We start from the raw sequence: 19,110 nt of genomic DNA, 5'->3' as shown, positions 1-19,110 counted from the left end.
GGAGCGGCATGTTGCCCACCACTGCTCAGGTTGATGGACTTTAGTGGTTTTTCTATCTATCTGACTTCTTAAATTTGTGCATACCCAGGGACAAGAATTCCTGTAGTGTTCTGGATCACAAGGGGAGGGCTACAGTTTGGTTGACCATAAGCTGGATGAAACTCTATTCTTGCCAGTGGATACAGGCCATCAAACAAGAGGCCATCGAAGTTGTCTGCAATCTCTTTGACCTCTAAGAAAACCTGAGAGAGATTTGTGGTCACTTTTATAAAGAAACAAATCCCTATGCCCTTGTAGCAGGATGGAAATGGACAAGAGTGACTGGTTTGATTAGGAGACATGTCATCTGCGTGTTCTTTGCTCTTTGTTAATAGTACAAATAGCACACACAATGGGTAAGAATGAGGAAAATTGCATTTCTGCCTCTCTCTGGTGGCAGATAGTTCATATCCCTTCTCCTTTCTCCATGATTTTTGGTTATCTATCTGAACATGAGGTCTTTCTTGCAATCAGGACCAGATTCTCCATTCCAGTGTTCTCAGCTGAAAGCTAATGGCAGGACAGGTCTGTTTCCACTGGATGTAACAGGAGTCCTTTCAGCAGCATACATACAACCAAAGTATCCTTGGTCAAGTGATTATTCCATCCCTTCATAGAATTTGGTAGATGGTGGATTCTGGAACAACATGTTCTAGTTTGACCAGAAAATACAAAAAGTAGCTATATGATCCATAACTGCAAACAAAATGCAGACTTGGACAATGACTTTTACTGGGACCACTACAATGTTATAGAAATGGTAGAAAGCTAATGTAACCTTTTAGGTTCTGTGAACTCTTTGTCAGGCATTATGTTGCAAAAATTAAGGGATAGGACACAGTCACCCAGATATCTATCAGTAGGTCAGAATTGAGCTCCTGTCTCTTCTCTTGCATACTAGTCAGGATACAAGTTGTGGACGATGTAGATAAAGGGGGAGCCCTAACACAGGATTGCCAACTTTCACATTATGTTTAGCTCAGATTTGAGACTGATTTACTGTCTGTCTTTGTTGCCATAAAAAGGGAAGGTGTATTTTAAATAAATGAATTTAAAATTCTTAAAACAAAGGTTTTAAGAATTTGACATGCCCTAACAATGCACTAATTCCAATATTACTAATACATCAGCAGAACGTGCACTCTCATATTTGAAATTTATGTTTCCTTTTTAGGTACTTGATTTGCAAGGACTACTTTAAAGCTACAGGAGACAAACTGTGTACAGTTCTGAAGATAATTTTGCATGTATAAATCAAAGACTACATTTTTATTATATATTTCTGTGTGGGAAACAAAGTATATATTTTCATGTAAAATCTTAAATCTTTTTCAAATGATGCCTAGATGTTGTGTCACTTTGCACTTTTTAGTGTCCTTTAATAAGTTATATCCAACAAGAAGCAAATATCTTTCTATGAATTTTATCTGGAGTTTTTTTAAAATTCAAAACATGGTAGATAAGTTACAGCTTAATTTGTTCTAAGATTAGTTTTCTTATACAGGATTTTATCTCATTGTAATGTAAGAGTGAGATTCAGTACAATGTGAGAGTGTGGAGCAAGGACTCAAGAGATTGTGGGTCCAAATCCCCATTTGGTGATGGAAACTTGTGGTTAGCAGAGGTGAACTGTTACTTGAAATCTGTTAGGGTCATGAAAATGTGACTTGACAGCACATGACAAAAACAACATAAGAATAAAAGGGCTACTTTAGTGCATCTGAAACATAGCAGTCCTCTTTTCGTCTTCCATTATATTTTTTTACATTGGTCATCTCAATGTTTCCAGAAATTCAGAATCAGATCAAAGGCCTGAAGGAAAAATATGGGTGTCGTGGGTGCGGCTTTCAAGATAGGTGAGATATTTAAAGAGTGGTTTTATCAGTTCCACTCCCCATGTGCGTTTCCATGGCAAAGTGGGGATTTGAACCCTGTTCTCCAGAGTCCCAGTCTTTCACTATATTCACTACACCACACTTGAAGGTGAGAGGTCAGATTTTTTTTATTGTTCCCAATTATCAGTGGAGACATTGGGTACAAAGTTGCCTTGGAGCAATAATATACAGGTTTCTTTCTCTTACTTGTTTTGATTAACTCCAGCCTCATGGAATGCTATGGGCCCCGAAATGCTATGGTATTTTAACTGGCCCTAATAAAAGGATTGCTTGGCTGCATCTTCTCGATCCCCCCCCCCCCAAATATGTGATTTGGTGGCACTTGATACAGGCATCCAGTGGTGGAATCCCATTCTTCCGCATTCACAAGTGAAAACCACATTGTTCAAGAGGACTTCCTAATATGTGTATAAATTATGGCTTACTGAAACACCAGAATTAATAGATAAATATATAGGGCTCAATCAGTTAAGTATTTGGCTGCGGAGTCAGAGATTGTGAGTTTGATTCTCCACTGTACATCCCAGAAGAGCCACCCTGCTTGCCCTTTCCCCCACTTTTTGGCATTTTGGTGGCCAATTAAGAATCATTACCGAGCACTTTTTTAAATTTTACATATGAATCATAGGACTAAGCTGCTGCTTCTGCAAGGGCACACGAAGCGTTTGGCGTTGATAATTTCTTGAACAAAAGAGAGCCTTCATGTTGCTTAATAACAATAAAGAACAGGGAAACAAATGCATTGGAGAGGTAATGCTTGCCGCAACCCCGCACTCTCGGATAATTTTGAACTACAACTCCCAGAATCCCTAGCCTTCACGGACTATTTTGGAGGCTCCGCATGCGCAGACGGAATTGAATCCCGTTAGTAACTGTTGCCCTTTCTCGGCATGGAACGGACGCTTTGGGCGCTTCTTGGACGTTTTGGGGGATGAAAACCACTGATGACGCTGCTGCCTCAGTGTCCCTTCGGGAGGGTTTGAGGTAGGGCCTCTTAATCCCGCTTTCCCCTCATCTCTTTTGCTCACTCCCATTTGGTCCCCGCATTGGCGTCTCTCCTTTCCGGGCAGGGCGTCCGTGCGGGAGGAATTGTTCATGGGGGTGACAGTAGTCAGTGGTGGGTCCCACACCGTCCGAGATGTCTGCTTCAGTGGACATTTTAGGTTCGCCCTTGGCGCAAGCTGGTCAGGGGAGAAATCCACGCTGGAGGCCGACTGCCGTGACGAGACGAGCCGCTGTCTCTCCAGGTCCAGCCTGGCAAAGAAGAAAGTCACGACGGGCGTTCCTGGTTTGCCGAACTCGGGTCTTTGAAGTCTCTAAGGTGAATATATATATCCACTATATATATTCCCGGATTCAGTCTAGCGCTCAGATGAATGCAGCTCTGCACATTCCACTGCCTTGTTTACAGATACGTGCATGTAAGTATGCAGAGTATCAGAGACTCGGGTCTTCTAATGCTCTAAATATAGTTGAGATTTATCTATGTAGTCTCTGATATTCTGCAGATGTGTAAATATATATATATATATATATCTCTGCAAACAAGGCAACGGAATGTGCCGGGCTGCATTCATCTGCAGCAGGCAAGCGTGATGCAGGGTGTGGGGGACATCGGGGACCGGAAGCCCAAACCGCTCACCTCAATTCACCGGTAATTTTATGCTTTGGGTGATATTCTTGGGATATATTGAATGACCTGGAGCCACACCTCCCTATTTTGGATATTGAAGATTTTGCACATCACTGCTGTTTTTGCGTTTGACATTAGCCCGCCATCCAGCAGGCAGGGAATAGTTGACGGTTGGCAGAGCTTTTGCAAACATTTCTCCGGCTCCAAACCTGTTCGATTCAGTGGACGAGGCTCCAGGGGTTTGGAAGATGGGGGGTACACACTATCTTTGCATTGGCAGGGCTGTTTTTAAAACGTTTGGGGGAAAGAAAAAAAAATCTGTTTTTAGTTACAAAGTAACACGCGATTTCGAAAGAATGTGGCGGAATCCGCCGCTTGTTGCTGTTTTCTATTCCAAAGCAATCCCGAGATTCACTGATCGAACGGAGATGCAGCGTTTTGTATTTTCTCCTCGCTGGGGATCGCGCCTGCGCTTTGTACCTCCGAACTTGTGAATTGGGCTTTTGTTGGGAAGTGTTGCGAGTGTGGAATGTAAACCCAGAGATCGAGAGAAGCGCTATTAAAGTAATACACTGCTCCATCCCGTCTCAGATTATATTTTAGCTATCGATTTAGTAAGAACCTGAAGTAGCTGCAAACTCAACGTTTCTTTATTCGTTCCACTACCTTACATGGTCGTTGTCAACATAATCAAGGCTCCGTAAACTTCCACCCGAGATGGAAGTCACAAAACACTTGGAATTCGTATTTCATTCATTTATCATTTTTCTGTCCTCCAAGGCTCCCAAAGCAGTTTAAAATCATTCAAGCATGGATTTAAAATATAGATTTCTGTCTCTGGTTCATTCCACTTGGATTTCCATTGGATATGAATAACAATTTTGAAGGGTGTCTGTATGGGTGTAACTGTTAGTTTGTCACATCAAAAACAACAAAGAATGTAACATGTTTTTATTTGGCATCGTTGTGTACTGCAGTCAGGGACACGAGTGCTCCTCCGTATGGAAGATTATGTCACACTTGGGTGTGGAATGTAATGAGTGGGATGAGAAGGAATTAAAATGAGGAAACAAATGGTCTTTACCTTATCAGTTTCAATTAACAACACTAGCAACAGGGTAATGAACTTTGTGTTAATTAGCACAAATGGTATACTATTTTTAAAAAACCTTTGCCCTTTTTCACAGCAGGAAAGAGCTGACTCTCTTGGTGAATTCTTGTATGGATTTCTAATAATTGGGTCAGTGTGAATTGAATTGCAGAATGTCAAAGATTTTCTTTCCTCTTTTTAGTGGTGAAAACATTTGAAGACTGAAATATCTTCAGATAAATGTTTTCCATAAACATGGCATCAGCTTGAAAGGATATTCAGGTGTGTCTTTATGTTTTGGATGGAACACTCAAAGGTAGCACCAAGTCACTGCAAAAATTGAGCTTTAGGTTCCCCTCAGAATTCACATCTAAGCAGAAAATTCAGTATGCTAATAATAAACATAAAATGTCCCTCTACCTGTTAGTGGGTTTTAGGATAAGCACAGGGCTTGTGCTACATCAGAGACAAAAACACAGTATTTCACAAGGCCTGGTATTGCTTTGCCCTTCTTTCCAATTATTGCTGCTGCTTCCCTTCAGTTTGGGGCTGAAGTAGTGATGCAGAATTCCTGTGTGGATTTCAGGCTAAGCTGAACTATAATGGGAAGTTCTTTTTATGCTCTGTGTAATTTGGTGGCAAACGGCAGATACAAAAATATAAATGTCAAAAGAGGGTGTAAACTATCTTATGCAACAGTCCTTATGCAATTACTAGTCTGGACAATCTGTACCATGCATGGCAAACACTGAACTAAGGAAGGGGTTGTCCAGCATCCATCTTGGTGGCAGATTGCTGCTCATTAATAAAGTGCTGGTTGTTTTCTGAGTACTGTACATGCCCAGTTGCAGGATTTGCCACACAACCAGGAATGCAAACAGCACTGTATTAACAAGGGCAAGTTCCCACCAAGACATATGCAGTTCTCCTTTAGAAACTGGCAACAGGATTTTGGACTCTTTTTGTGCAGTAGATCCCATACTGTTTCTTGCGGCTCCTGGCAGAAATAGGAAAGGCATGCTGTTTGAAATCAGTGTACAGTATATGATACGAATAAGATGGACCAAATTACTTGTCAACAAGGCAGCTTTTTATGCTTCATAATAAAAACAAAAGTCCATTGATTAGCCTTAGTTCTGAGTGTCAGGTGAATGCACGTTGCTGTATGTTGTTTTTCTAATATGGTGTAAAGTTGGTACTGACTTATGGCAACCCTGATAGGGCTTTCAAGGTAAGTGAGATGTGGCTAGTTATTACTGTTTTAATTGAATTACTTTACTCTGTGTTGTTGACTTTGGAAACTGCTTACATCTTAGGAACATCTTCATGAACCCAAAATAAGGATTGGCTGATTCTCCATGTGAATATTGTTTACATTCTGGTGCTCCTGGCTCCATAGATCTTCAGGATTCCAGTAAACTAGCTTTAAATAGAGTTCTACTTTGGCATTCAATCAGAGGATTGATGTAGTCTCTGATTTATTGTGGAAAGCTGGATGGGATTAACATTTTTATGTCAAACAGTGCTGTCTGCTGGGTTCTTTTCTCTGTCTTCTTTTGGTAGAAACTTGCCACCTTATTTTACCAGACTTTCATTTCCTGTGACTATCTTGGCCGGTGGCAATTTTAAAAGGGCTGAACTTCATTCTTATATTCTAAGATAACTCAGTTCAATTGTCTTTATGGACAAGCTACTGTTGCATTTTTATTGATTCTTATATTCTGTGTTATTTACTTTGATTTAGCCTTGTTCATATATGTGCAGAATATCACAGAAGTGAGTACCCCCCTCACATTCCATAAATATTCTAGTATATCTTTTCATGTGACAGTACTGAAGAAATGACATTTGGCTCCAATGTAAACCAGTGAATATACAGCTTGTATAACAGTGTAAATACGCTGTCCCCTCAAAATAACGCAACACACAGCCATTAATGTCTAAAGTGCTGGCAACAAAAGTGAGTACACCCATAAGTGACAATCCCCAACCACCCCTAGCTCTGCAGCGTAAAGAATATCCCCCTCCCGCACCTCATGAGCAAGCATTTGTTTCAGGGAAGGACAGAGGAATAAAATGTCATCCTTCTCTACATATGCATGACGGTGGGAAGAACCTATTGTGCCCAAACCTCTGGCTACTTTTGGTGAAATAGCCTCTCAGCCTTTTGTTTCCAGCCTCCCTTCTCCATCCACAAAAAGCCCCCTAGCCCTGCCTTTCAGAAGACATGCCCTCCCTTGCAAGGCAGCCAAGCTGAGCCTCTCAGCGGGTAGGGTGGTTCTGTCCACCCACCGTCTGCCTGCCAGTCGGTTCCCCCTCCTCCCTTCCCTCTGCACAGGTCGGGGCTGCAGGGTGAAGCCCGGGGTCCCCAAGAGAGGGGATGGTGTTCAAGCAGCAGCTCCGTGCCTCAGGCAGGGAGGGGAGAGAGCACGAAGCTGGTGGCAGTGGCTCTGGCAGGCAACAAGACCTGATCAGACACACCACCTGCCCCTCAAGGCTTGGCGTGGCGATAATAGGGTGGCATGTCCCTCCCCCTTTTTATATCACATACCACATGACGCACCATTGCCTCCTTGCCCTCACAATGGCGCAGGCTGTTCATGTGGCATGGTGGGAGCTGCAATTGCCTCTCCGGGGGCGGAGTCACGCTAGTCTAGTATAAAAGCTTCAGTTGACCTACTTCCTTGTTCTGACATGCCGCTGCGAGCGCAACCCCCCCTGTGCGTGCATGTGGGGGCGGGGTGGAGATCTGTATCAGTAGTGCGGTTCTGGCAAGCCCACGGACTGGCACCGGGCTGCAGACCGGGGGTTGAGGACCCCTGGTCTAGAGCAGTGGTTCCCCAATGTGGGTCCCCAGATGTTCTTGGATTAAAAATCCCAGAAGCCTTCACCACCAGCTATGGTGGCCAGGATTTCTGGGAGCTGCAGTTTAAGAACAACTGGGGACCCAAGGTTAGGAACTAGGGGTCTCTATTTTTAGGAGAACCGTGGTTTTTTTTTAAACATCAGTAATCACAGTAACAATATATTCACCATCATCATATAAAGATATATGGATAGACATACTGGGGTGATTTGATGAACCTGAGATTTTATAATGATTACCAAAGGAAATATACATGGTTGTATTGCTTTTTATTTTGTTTTGTTTTGTTTCTAGTAGGTTATGAAGAAATTGTACTACAATCAAGGGAAAAAACATACATACAGAAATAAAATAACAGTGCCATCTAGTGCCAAGCTTGTTAAACTTCTATCAGACAAACATTTATGATTTTATTTTGCATTTTGTTTATCCATAAAAATGAATAATTATTAGTTGAATCAAGCCCCAATACTTTCTAGAGTCTATAGAAGATAACTATTTTTATAACAGTTCTGAGCAAAAGCTAACAATTCATCAAAGAAAAGCAATATAACAGAACAGTTAAAATAAATGCACTAAGATTAAATGTCAATAGCATGACTAAATAAAAGACCAACTATATAAAACAGTATGTTGAGGTATGATGTGCTGTGTTCAACTCCAAAATACCTCAGCATTTCAGAGAAACCAACTGGATCCATAAGCTCATGGGGAGAGACTATCTTAATGATGTCCCCACTCTTGTGGATTTGGTGGACTTTTCTTAATAAGGAAACAGTAAGACTATGTAACAGGCTAGATCTTAATTTCCACATTAAAATCATAAGTAAGCTGCTCAGTGCAGAAAAGCAGACCCGTTTTCATGGGCCTACAAGCTCCATGAAATCCTGTGCTAATTCACCTAAGAGGGCTCAGAATGAATACTGAAGTTCAATGACGATAAGCCTTGGGGTCTGCAGTTTAAAGTCCAACTACTGAGCTATGCAGACAGTGCACAAACAAGTGTCCCAGACTGACCCTGTACTCAAACGCAAGGTGCATATATAGTCTGTGTGACCAGTGAAAGAAAATAGCCACTCTGTGTTCCTAGGTGACACTGAAGGAAGGCTATATACCTAGTTTGTGACACCAGAGCTGGGGTGTCACAGTCTAGTAGATTCACTTCATTCAACCAAATTGAATAAGAAAGTTCTAATTCTTAAGAGACTTGAAACTGCACAACAGCAGGTCTGTCATTTTGCTTCATATGGATGAGACAGAGGTTAGGTGGCTCTCAAGCTTGTCACCGTCTTTGCAGCCTCCTACAATACAAAGATGTTCCATCTCCACATGTACCCAAGCAATGCACCTTTGCTCTGTTGCTGCTATTTAGTACTGAGAATCAGTGAACACTCCTCATAAATATTAACATTTTCCTTTTCCTCTACTGTTGTAAACAATTTCAAATGCTAATTTCTTGTAATTTTTCAGAACTTGTAATGCAATTACAACATATTTTTAATGTACAATCCGAGTAGGGCCACTCTTTTTTCCATTTAGAGGAGTGAGTGACATAGTTGGTGTGCGTATTTCCCCAGAACCTGATTATTTGATCAAGTTTTTAATCTTCAACTTTCCTCTCCTGAAAATAAATCTCTCATTTTTAACAGTTTCTTTTCCATATTATTACGCTGGTGTGCACACATGATCTTATTAAGAAAGAATTCCTCTCACTCTTTGCAGGGTATAATCATAGAATAGAATCACAGAATTATGAAGTTGTAAGGATCCCTAAATGGCCATCGAGTCCAACCCCCTACTCAATGCAGGAAGACAGATCAATGAATATCTGCCAGCTGGTTGTCTAAATTTCTCTTGAATGTCTCCAATGTTGAAGCACTCACCACCTCTCCAGATAATTGGTTCTACTGTCATACTGCTCTAACAGGAATATCAGGAAGTTTTTCCTGATATTCAACCAAAACTTGGCTCCCTATAACTTGAGCCCATTGTTGTGTGGGAATTATCTCTCTGATGTTATATATAATCTTATCTGGTTACATAGTTACTTTTCCTAGAGAAAAGAACATAGAAATTTTAAGTGTGGCAAGACAACCAATTATATACTAGCATGGTTTCATACTGTATTTATCTTGAACCACTTGTGCTGCTGGGGGAATCCTGGGTCTATTGTCCAGGAGGGGCATCCCACCCTAGCTACTCTGCTTCTGTCTTATACTGGTTGCTCACTGCTACCATCACCCGTTTTGTCAGGCAGCAGGAAGGTAGAGATTTCTTTGTTTTACTGCTTAAGCATTTCTGAAAATACTGTAGGTGGATTAGCGAAAAGAAAAGATACTTCCTTGGGTTTTCTTTCCTTTTCCTGCTGCCTGGTTGGGCTTTTTCTCCTCTTTACCAGATGTTAGTAGAAGGCAAGGAAAGATATTTCCTCCTTTTTAAAAAATAAAACTTGGGACACATGGATATGTAAAAAAGTAGAAATACAGTTTTGCTCCATATTTGTTCCCCAGTTTTCCCTTTGTATTTTTGTTTTCCTAAATAAAGATGAGAGACCTGTTTGACTTACCACAGTACTGCAAGACCCTAGATGCCTGCCCCAAAGTATTGGGGTAGTGATGCCACCACCTTATAACTTTTTGTTTCAGTAATATTTGCAAATTAACAGTTTTAGTGATAGGGGTGAATTTGCAAAATACTCTGATGTCCACAGCTACATTGCTATTAGATGTTTGTTGGGTAAAGTGGCAAGGAAGAGAAACACCTTATATGCCATTTTGGACACTAGAGGAGATGTGGTATATAAATGTAACTAATGCAAGGTACTAATATCTCCAAGCAGTTGCAGTAATACAGTTAGTGGATTTTAGATAGTGAAGTGCTTACAGGCAATAGAAACTGCAAATAACTGAGGAATTATGATGCATAACTGACTACTTACCCACACAAGAGAAACAAAAAACTATTTGTATCACTATTTGAAAGGCACCATGTGGAATAATTTTTCAGCTGAGAGCATCTTTATATCATAGACGACTCCTCCACTGATGCTTTCCCCCCTACATCATAACCGATTTCAAATGGTGCTAGACAAAAACTAAGACTCTGAACACCAAGAGAAATCGGTCAGCCTGTGTAAGAGATGTTTTCCCAGGTCCACACTGGCTGTAAAAAAAAAATGCCTGCAGATCATCCAGATATTGTGCTACAACGTTTTCATTAGTCTTTGAAGTGTTAAATCCTATAAAACACTATGAAGGAATCTGAAAGAAGCAAGCATGAAGGTTACATAAATGTTGATCATTGTGCCCCAGCCCTAACTGCATGACTTATTCTAATTAAGCTTTGAATAATCACCTTTTAAATTACCAAAAGTAAAATTGAAATGTTCCATATTTGTTAGAATTTGGAATATGCATTGTTTTGATGCAAATAGAAACAGGTACTCTCCAAAATGTCTTGATTTGTCCATTTTACAAGCCATCTGTTGTTGTTTGTGAGTTGTGTTTTTTTCCAGAACTGCATCACATACAACAGTAAGGGAAGGAGAACAATTAAAATGAAGTCACTAGAGGGTGAGAACCCACAATTTACAAGATAGGTTGCTCTTAGGTGCAAATGAGTGGGGTTTTTTACATCTAAACACAGGGATGGAAGTGGTCCCCAATGGAAAGGAACAATGTGAATTGAATAAAAAATTAAATTAAAAATATACCGCTACCTCTGAAAGGTATATGTTAGCAAATATATGTAAGCAGAAAGCATCTGATATCAAATGTAACTGCAGAGACTTACCCATATGCTTATGACCGTAACCTCAGAGATAGCTCATTAGAAGTTAATATTTTTACCATTACTCATTGGCTAAAGTCTTGTTCCTTAACATAAGTCTAAGTTTCACTAGAGTGGATCTACTGAATTTGTGGTCTTTGTGAGCCACAGATTCAAATAGCCTACTCTAGTTGTGACTTACTTTAGTATAGTAACTTGCTGCTAAAGTAGGCCCATTTGAATCAAGGGAACTTACAGAGCTGATTCACCAAATCCCCACTGATTCAATGGACTTACTCTAGCATGACTTTCTATACTAAGCAATAGGGTTTCAGACATGAGCAAGGAGTACAGATGACTTATATGCCTTTCCCAACAACCAGCTACACTGCAAAAGCAATGTGGGAGGTATTGTATCCAACTTCCCTTGAGCACAATAACTGCCTTCATGCATTTTGTGAAGGTTACCTGTGGCCTGGATATGTTCCAGAGCTGTGCTAAAGTCAGTAGAGAAGGAAGAGAGAGGGACCTGCATTGCTTCAAGTGATATGGGACCCTTATTATCAGATTTTTTTAAAAAATAGAACACATGTACCAGTTCACTTTAAATAATAAAGCCATGTGATAAGAGTGCAACTTTGAAATCCAGGCAATGATAATGGGGTATCTACTGAAGCAAGTACCATGAAAGCTACCTTTGAAAAGTAATCCTAAACTCTGCTTAGAACTGTGCCATTCAGAAGCCACAGGGTTTATTCAACAATTACGGAAGTAAATATCATCTACACGTATTCCAACTCCACATCTATGCATCTAACATTCCTTATTCATGATGTTATTTTTATTTTTGTATTATTAAGGCTAATACAAATTTGAAGATATCAGAACATTCTTAACCAGCAATCTAACTGTGATCTAGCAAGATTCTATGTAACATGGACTGGATCCTCACTCTGCTATACTTGAGTTGCCCCACTGAAATCATTTAGACAAACAGTCACTGTGAATTTAAATTCCACTGATTCCAACAGATCATCTGTAAACATGACTAAGTATAAATCCAATTCAGAAGCAGGCTTCTGTTCATGTACCCCTTAGATAAGGAGTCAGTGGTGTAACAATTCATGCACATATGATTCCCTTTTCTCATCCACTTCCTGAAACTGTGTGCTGTCTAGGACTATAGGAAGATAGAAAAAAAAGAACATGGGTGAAAATACTGCAGGAGAGAGGGGCAATTTGCCACACTTCTTATTTTTGGTTTTAGTTTATTTAGAACATGGCTAGTGCAAGTATTCCCCTGAACGAAAGATGAATGAGGATTGGGTATGCTTTGCATCAATACAGAAGTCCTGCTTCTCCTCCCCGATACTGGGATCCTGGTCAGGAGGCCTGAAAATCTAAGATGGAGCTCCTGCGACTGGAACCATTGCTTCCAAACGTAAAACGGGATTTCTTATTTATTCTGTGTTGCTTGGGTCCACAGAATTACATTTTAATTCTTACAGTGCTCACTGGACTACTGATTTTCCAAGAGGCCTAATTTACAACTCAAATTCTGTGCGCGCACACACACACACACACACACACACACACACACACACACACACACACACACACACACACACACACACACACACACACACAAACAATGGCAATACTACTAAAGATGGGTACAAATCAGAATCACAAATTACAACTTTATACATTTTTTTCTGACAAATTGCTTTGTCACTTAATTTTTTACTTTACAACTGTAAAAATGCCTCCCTCAGCACCCGGAGACAGCAAATTTGCAAGGAAGCTTCTCCTCTACAAGCCCTGCAAATTTGGTGATGTTTGGATTTTGGATGTCTGAGTTATACACCCACAAGTAAGCTCCCCTAGGCAAGTTCCCTCCAGGAGACCAAAGTTTGGATTTTGGTCTGAGTTATACACCCATAAAGTGGATCCTCCCAGGAATCGGCCCTTTAGCAGCTGGCTTGGGGAAACCCAATCTTCATCAAACTTGTAGAGATAGTATAGGGGAGTCAGTAGAAGCATCTCTGTGATTTTTGGTGTCTCTAGGTGCCTGGGGGAAACTTTCCTGGGGGGCCCTCTTTGTGGGTGTATAATTTGTACATCTGAAACCCAGTCTTCACCACACATGGAGGGATTGTAGAGGAGAATCAGAGGAATCTTATCTGCAATTTTGGTGTCTCTAAATAGCTGGAGGGGTGTTTTATAGCCAAATAGATAGATGAATCAAAATCACTAAAATTTGTTGATTTGTATTTGTTGGGGGGCACTGATTCATATGAATCAATGAATTAGCAATATCTGAACAGATTTGGTGATTCATTTTTTAATTCATGCTCATCTCAAAATGCTACCATAAATATTGTTGTACTCTAAAACTAACATAAATTACAGCTTCAGACACTCTATTATTAGAAAGGCAATAAAAACTATCAGATTTTACCATTTGGTGACTACTATGTTGTTGAGTCCAGTTCGTCTGCAAATCTAGTGCCGTAATTCTTGCTCCTAGAACACTGATTTCAAATGGTGCTAGATACTGAGATGGAAAAATCTAAGCCACCATGTGAAACCAGCTTCCAGAAGAAGACACACACTTATGTTGGTACCATTCTCACTACCGAAGCATTATAATGTTCTTTGTGCTTCCTGGAAGAGAATGCCTGTTTTGGTTATATAATACCTGTATACCATTATTGTTACAATAAGTAAATACTGCAACTCTACACAGATATATGTAAATCTAAAAAATTCAGAACACTATAAAATGAACATTCCCACACCATGATTTCATTTTTATTAAGATGAAATGTTTGCAGTATCTCTTTATCAATTTATACAGTAAGAACAATGAAATTAGTGTCCCTAGGGATATGAATTTGAAGCGTGAAGTCTGTTCCCTCCCCCAAAACCATCCTGGTCCAGTCACCCGGCTTCGCATGATGCATGCAGCTGTTATTAGTAACATCTCGCCAAGACCTAACCTGAAAATGAGTCCTAGTATGATTTTTTCAGGATGCTCGTAATATAAGCCCTACCCCAAATAAGCCCCAGTTAAGTGAAACCCCGCCCTCCACTATTGTGCAGCATTGTCCAGCAACCAGAAGATGACATGACTGTATTTGAATAAATGTACATTGTTGTACATCAAAAAATCCCCTGAAAATAAGCCCTAATGTGTTTTTTTGGAGCAACAATTAATATAAGACCCTGTCTTATTTTCAGGGAAACATGGTAGCTCTCTAACAAAATTTGAAGTTCCTCACCAAACTGTCAGTTCCACAATTCTGTAGGAAATATCTATGGCAGTTAGGCTGGTATAAAACACCTATAGCTGTGTAGTAGAGATACAACCTAGCCATAATTAAATCATCACTTTTGAGGACAAGCTGTTTAATAAGCAAGTCTGCTTTGTAATATCAACTTGTCAGAAGCTGCGTATGCTCACCTTTGTTGAGATACACTGCTATCAAAGATGGTTGCCTTAGACAGGTTACTGTAAAACATGCAATCATTTGGGACTGCCTTTTTGCACCCACCAGATGCAGAGGTCTAGAAATCCCACACAGCTGTTTATGGAGATTAAAAGTTTCCCTCTTGAGCCCCCTTGCTTCCTCATCATGTCTCTCTTGAGAAAATGGTACAAATTACAATTGTTGCACATCTCCTATTGTACAAAGATATGTCCTATTTCAATTGTAAGATGAAATCTTCGGTAGTATTTTCTTGTTATGTGTCAACAAGTCACGTCTAATAGAGTTTTTAATAGGAGTTAGATATTTAAGGGGTGTGGTTTTTCTATTGCCACCAACCAGTGAGCTTCCATGGCTGAACAGGGATTTTAACCCACATCTCCTGAGTCCTAGTCCATCACTTTATCCACTGCATCATAATGGCTGTTTTTTGGGGGCTCTGTATTTTCCAGTTACAGGCTTCATGTCAAGGACAGGGGCATCCCCATGCATTTTTATGTTCATGACAGTTTAGTATTTTAGCACTCATTTTACAGTTTTACTTTTGGGCCATCTACTTCTACTCATCTTCTGCCATTTTCTGTGACTTTTAAAAACATGGGTGCTAATGACATCTTGCATAACCCCAGAATCTCCTATATCTCTCCTCTCAATACTGTTTATACCACATTTAAATTACTGGCACATTACTGCCATTCAGAAAAAGGGGCCATATTTTATAGTCTCCCATCTCAATTTATTTCATTTCTTGTGCTCACTAAGATATGGAACTCTTCATTTGGAAGTGAACTCCCACTATGATTTTGCTTGGTCTTCTTGCCTTCTCCCATTTAACTCTGTTTTCTTTTCTCTTACCTTTTCATGTTTTTCCTTTTACTTCTTATTATTTTTGTGTTACTCTTATCCTCTTTTATCTCTGTGTTGTTTCAATCACTTTTCTGGCACTTGTTTTCTAACACTTTAACTTGAAAGTTAACTTCCTTTCTTATTCTTGGATGCTTTTCAGTTTCATGCTAATTATTTTGCTTATTCTTGTACTAAATGTTCTATTCTGCATTCTCCTGTCTTCTTAATGGTGATTTCAACACTACTGAAAAGGATAAGAGTTGGAATCTCAAATGTTGACAAGTTCTGTTTTGTGTTCCTGGCATACCATCTTATTATACTATATTGTTACTTAATAACTGAAGTTAGAGGCATCAAAGGTGAAGGTGCAATCAGGAAAGAATTAAGCTTCCTTCTTCAGTCTATTCAGTGGTCATTCTGCAGAGCCAAAAGCTCAGAGAACCACTAATAAAAGACAAGATGTGCAAATAATGTCCATGATCTGGGAACCTCTGGGGCTGCCACATCATTCTTTCATCTTGAGGAAGAAAAGTGGGATGAAGGACAGAAGGGAATTTACCACGTTTGGGCAAATAAAAAGGAAACAACAAAGGAAATAGTATCCCTGTGTTTTTCTCAAACAAGCCCGAGTATTTCTCCTTTATTATTGTTTCTGAAAGATATTTTGGGGTCTTCATTTCCTCCACACATGGGAGGGGGAACACAGAGGAATGTATACTTTAGACATGATTCCTCGCACTTTCCAGAATGATGGTCTTACTACACATTATTGCCTGGAAATACCTATTTGCTATCCAAAAATCTCTCACTTATTTCTTTGGTGAACTACAAGCCCCCAAATATATAATGCTCATTGATACAAGTTTCTTGATGAAGCTTCCTGTATTGCAATTTTGCTTTCTTGTCACCAGTGTTTCCTTGGTTTCTTCTTTGATCTCTTTTTCTATTTTAGGTTCAAGTACAGATGTAGTTCTTAGTTTTCCTAAATTTGTTCTCCATTTCCTTTGCACTCTCTCATCTTCATTTCTTACTCAATGTATATCCCTCTTGTTTGTTCCTGTCTTCTAACCCATTTTTTAATCTTCTCAGTGTGTATATTCAGAAAAAGCAGTGTTCTGTTGTTTAAAATAGCATTTGGAGTTCATCTTTCTTTTCCTATCTTACATTTCTTCCAAAGCCACATGAGTAGATTAGTCTTATATCAAAGCTTTCTTTCATATAATTCTTCTTTGTTTCCTTTTTCCTATCATCAATAGTTATCTTTCATTCTTATGCTTTTCAACTCTCATTCTATCTTTCTTCTTTTGTGTATTAGCTTCACCTTCTTTACTGGATTAAACTGAAATTCTGTTTTTGTTTTTAAGTGTTGGTCACAAATCGTCTCCAAATGTTCCCTAATACAGTAGTTTCTCTTTTTTTAAAAAAAAATCAGTTGTGGTGCACTATCTATCAATTTATTCTTCTTAACTAACAGGTGCATATGTCTGGAGTGTTCATCCACTGTCAATATGAGTAACTTCTTCAGTTCTTAATTTTAAAGAATTACTGAAACAAAAACAATAATGATTAAACAACATTATTTCATGCTTTTGCTTTATGAACCCCCCCCCTTCATTAACACTTTTCAGACTTCCTTATATGTCAGGTTCCTATTCTTTTAGACAAGCTAAGACATCTCTATGCTACATGAAACATATGAAATCTCATCATCTAAATTGTCCCTTGTCGTTGACATAATCATGCTATAAAAGTTATATAGTGGGATGAAGAAAACCTGCAAGTAAATATGGCTTAGAAGAAAAAAATCAATATAAAAGTTAATAGTGCTGTAAGGAAAGGCTCCACCTTGGCAGATTCAGACTCAGAGCTTGTTAAGGAAAGCAGAGTAAAATTACCATTCATTGTAAGCTGGCCATCCTAATACACAGATTATTTTTAAGTTCATTCGGTACACAACCAAGTTCCTTTCTCCTGGAAGTATATTCTAACTCAAGAATACAATAAAGTACAGCACTTCACTGGATCCAATCCAGAGTATCATGCATTTATGTGAAAAACATTCCATTTCACAGAAGCTGTAGCTATTCGCAATGGTCCTATTAGTTGTTTTCTTTTTAATAAATGCAACAAGCTAATTTTTTCTCTCTCTCCTCCCAAAGTCCTTTAAAGGGCACATAAACATGTGTCAGCATGAAGCAGGCGATGGTCACTTCCTGGACTTCTGTAACACATGCAAATCATCATGCTGCCACGTAAGATGTTTTGCAATAGCTAATCTTTAGTACTTCATTTTCCCTTTAATTGAAATAGGACCAGCAGAAAAGGTTATGAAACTCAGGGACTGAGTGCTCTGTTGGCTTGGTTTTTTTTTTTTTTTTTTTTTTTTTTTTTTTTTTTTTTGCTAGAAGTCACTGGAGAAATTAACGTGAAAGTTATCTAAGCATTTATTTTTGCCTCCTAGCAGAAACCACTGTCCAGGAAAGAAGGAAAGACAGAATGATAGAAGAAGTCATTTATATTTAATTTAATGTAGTGACAGACAGTTATCTGAACAAAGTCATCAACTATCTCTCATTTATCATCTTGGAATTAAGTATTAAAACTGTACTGCTTTCTTTAATTTACTACACAACAGGTGAATATTAATATTTCATCACCACCACCTTTCTAAGCTAGTTCTTAAATTTAAAATGTATTGATGATTAGGAGTTACTACTTTCCTGTGTCTGCTTCCCGTACTGTTCAAGTAATAAAGGTTCTGGGATGAAGGTTATCATGTGGTTACTTCTCATGCCAACACTATCCTGTCCTGGATGTTGTGGTGTACCAGATAAACCTCTTACAGCCTCTCTCACATGCTCTCCCCAATTGAGATATACAGACTGTAGTTCTAAATTGCAAGCAATGTTTAATTAATTAAACATTAATAGCTATATTTTATTAATATTTCAATTTAAATAAAAGTACATTTCATAGCATGCATGAAGGAAATGGATAGGCTCACTGGGAAAAAATCATAGGTCAATTCAATCTAGTGATGGACTGTATTTTAGAGATTTCCTGTGGACTACCTAGAGCCTGCTGGTTCTCAGAATACTAGCTTAACTTCCTGGGCTAGGTTGATCTGGAGCTGATCCATCTTCTTAAGTAAGAGGACTTCCAAATCCATATTTTTATACTTTTAATAATAAAGGGCTCCTTAAAATATAATCCTAGTTCAGGAATTTAACACACATTAACAGAAAATGGGATACTAGTAAACCTACAAAGTACACCCAAGGTTAATACAAATCTCTCTGGAATTATTCCACAGGGAAAAGGGAGAATTCAATACTTAACTAAAAAGTGGGCTATAATTACTTCATAATTCTCTCAAAGACTGAGAATGAGTCGAATTGCTCTGACTCTGTGTGAAAAGTCCAAACAGGTCATGGTGCATCCCTACTCCATTTGCCAGGTCCAGAGGAAGAGAGGTTTATTCA

At 39.2% G+C, this 19,110-nt stretch overlaps 2 protein-coding genes across 3 annotated transcripts in view; one reads left to right on the top strand and one right to left on the bottom strand.

Moving 5' to 3' along the window:
- Positions 1–19,110, top strand: part of LOC110086560 (zona pellucida sperm-binding protein 3 receptor) — a 57,905-nt gene that overhangs the window by 22,674 nt on the left and 16,121 nt on the right. Inside the window, exon 7 of the mRNA XM_020807551.3 lies at positions 1,214–3,255. The gene's annotated coding sequence lies outside the window, so the exon portion shown is untranslated. The remainder of the gene's footprint in view (positions 1–1,213; positions 3,256–19,110) is intronic.
- Positions 7,778–19,110, bottom strand: part of LOC110086561 (uncharacterized) — an 83,903-nt gene continuing 72,570 nt past the window's right edge. Inside the window, exon 8 of one of the 2 annotated variants that reach the window (XM_078391846.1) lies at positions 7,778–18,518. The gene's annotated coding sequence lies outside the window, so the exon portion shown is untranslated. The remainder of the gene's footprint in view (positions 18,519–19,110) is intronic. The other variant, XM_078391845.1, reaches the window with a different exon arrangement.

This window comes from Pogona vitticeps, chromosome 4, assembly GCF_051106095.1.
Source record: "Pogona vitticeps strain Pit_001003342236 chromosome 4, PviZW2.1, whole genome shotgun sequence".
Taxonomy (NCBI): domain Eukaryota; kingdom Metazoa; phylum Chordata; class Lepidosauria; order Squamata; family Agamidae; genus Pogona; species Pogona vitticeps.
This window is presented reverse-complemented; position numbering and strand designations above follow the sequence as displayed.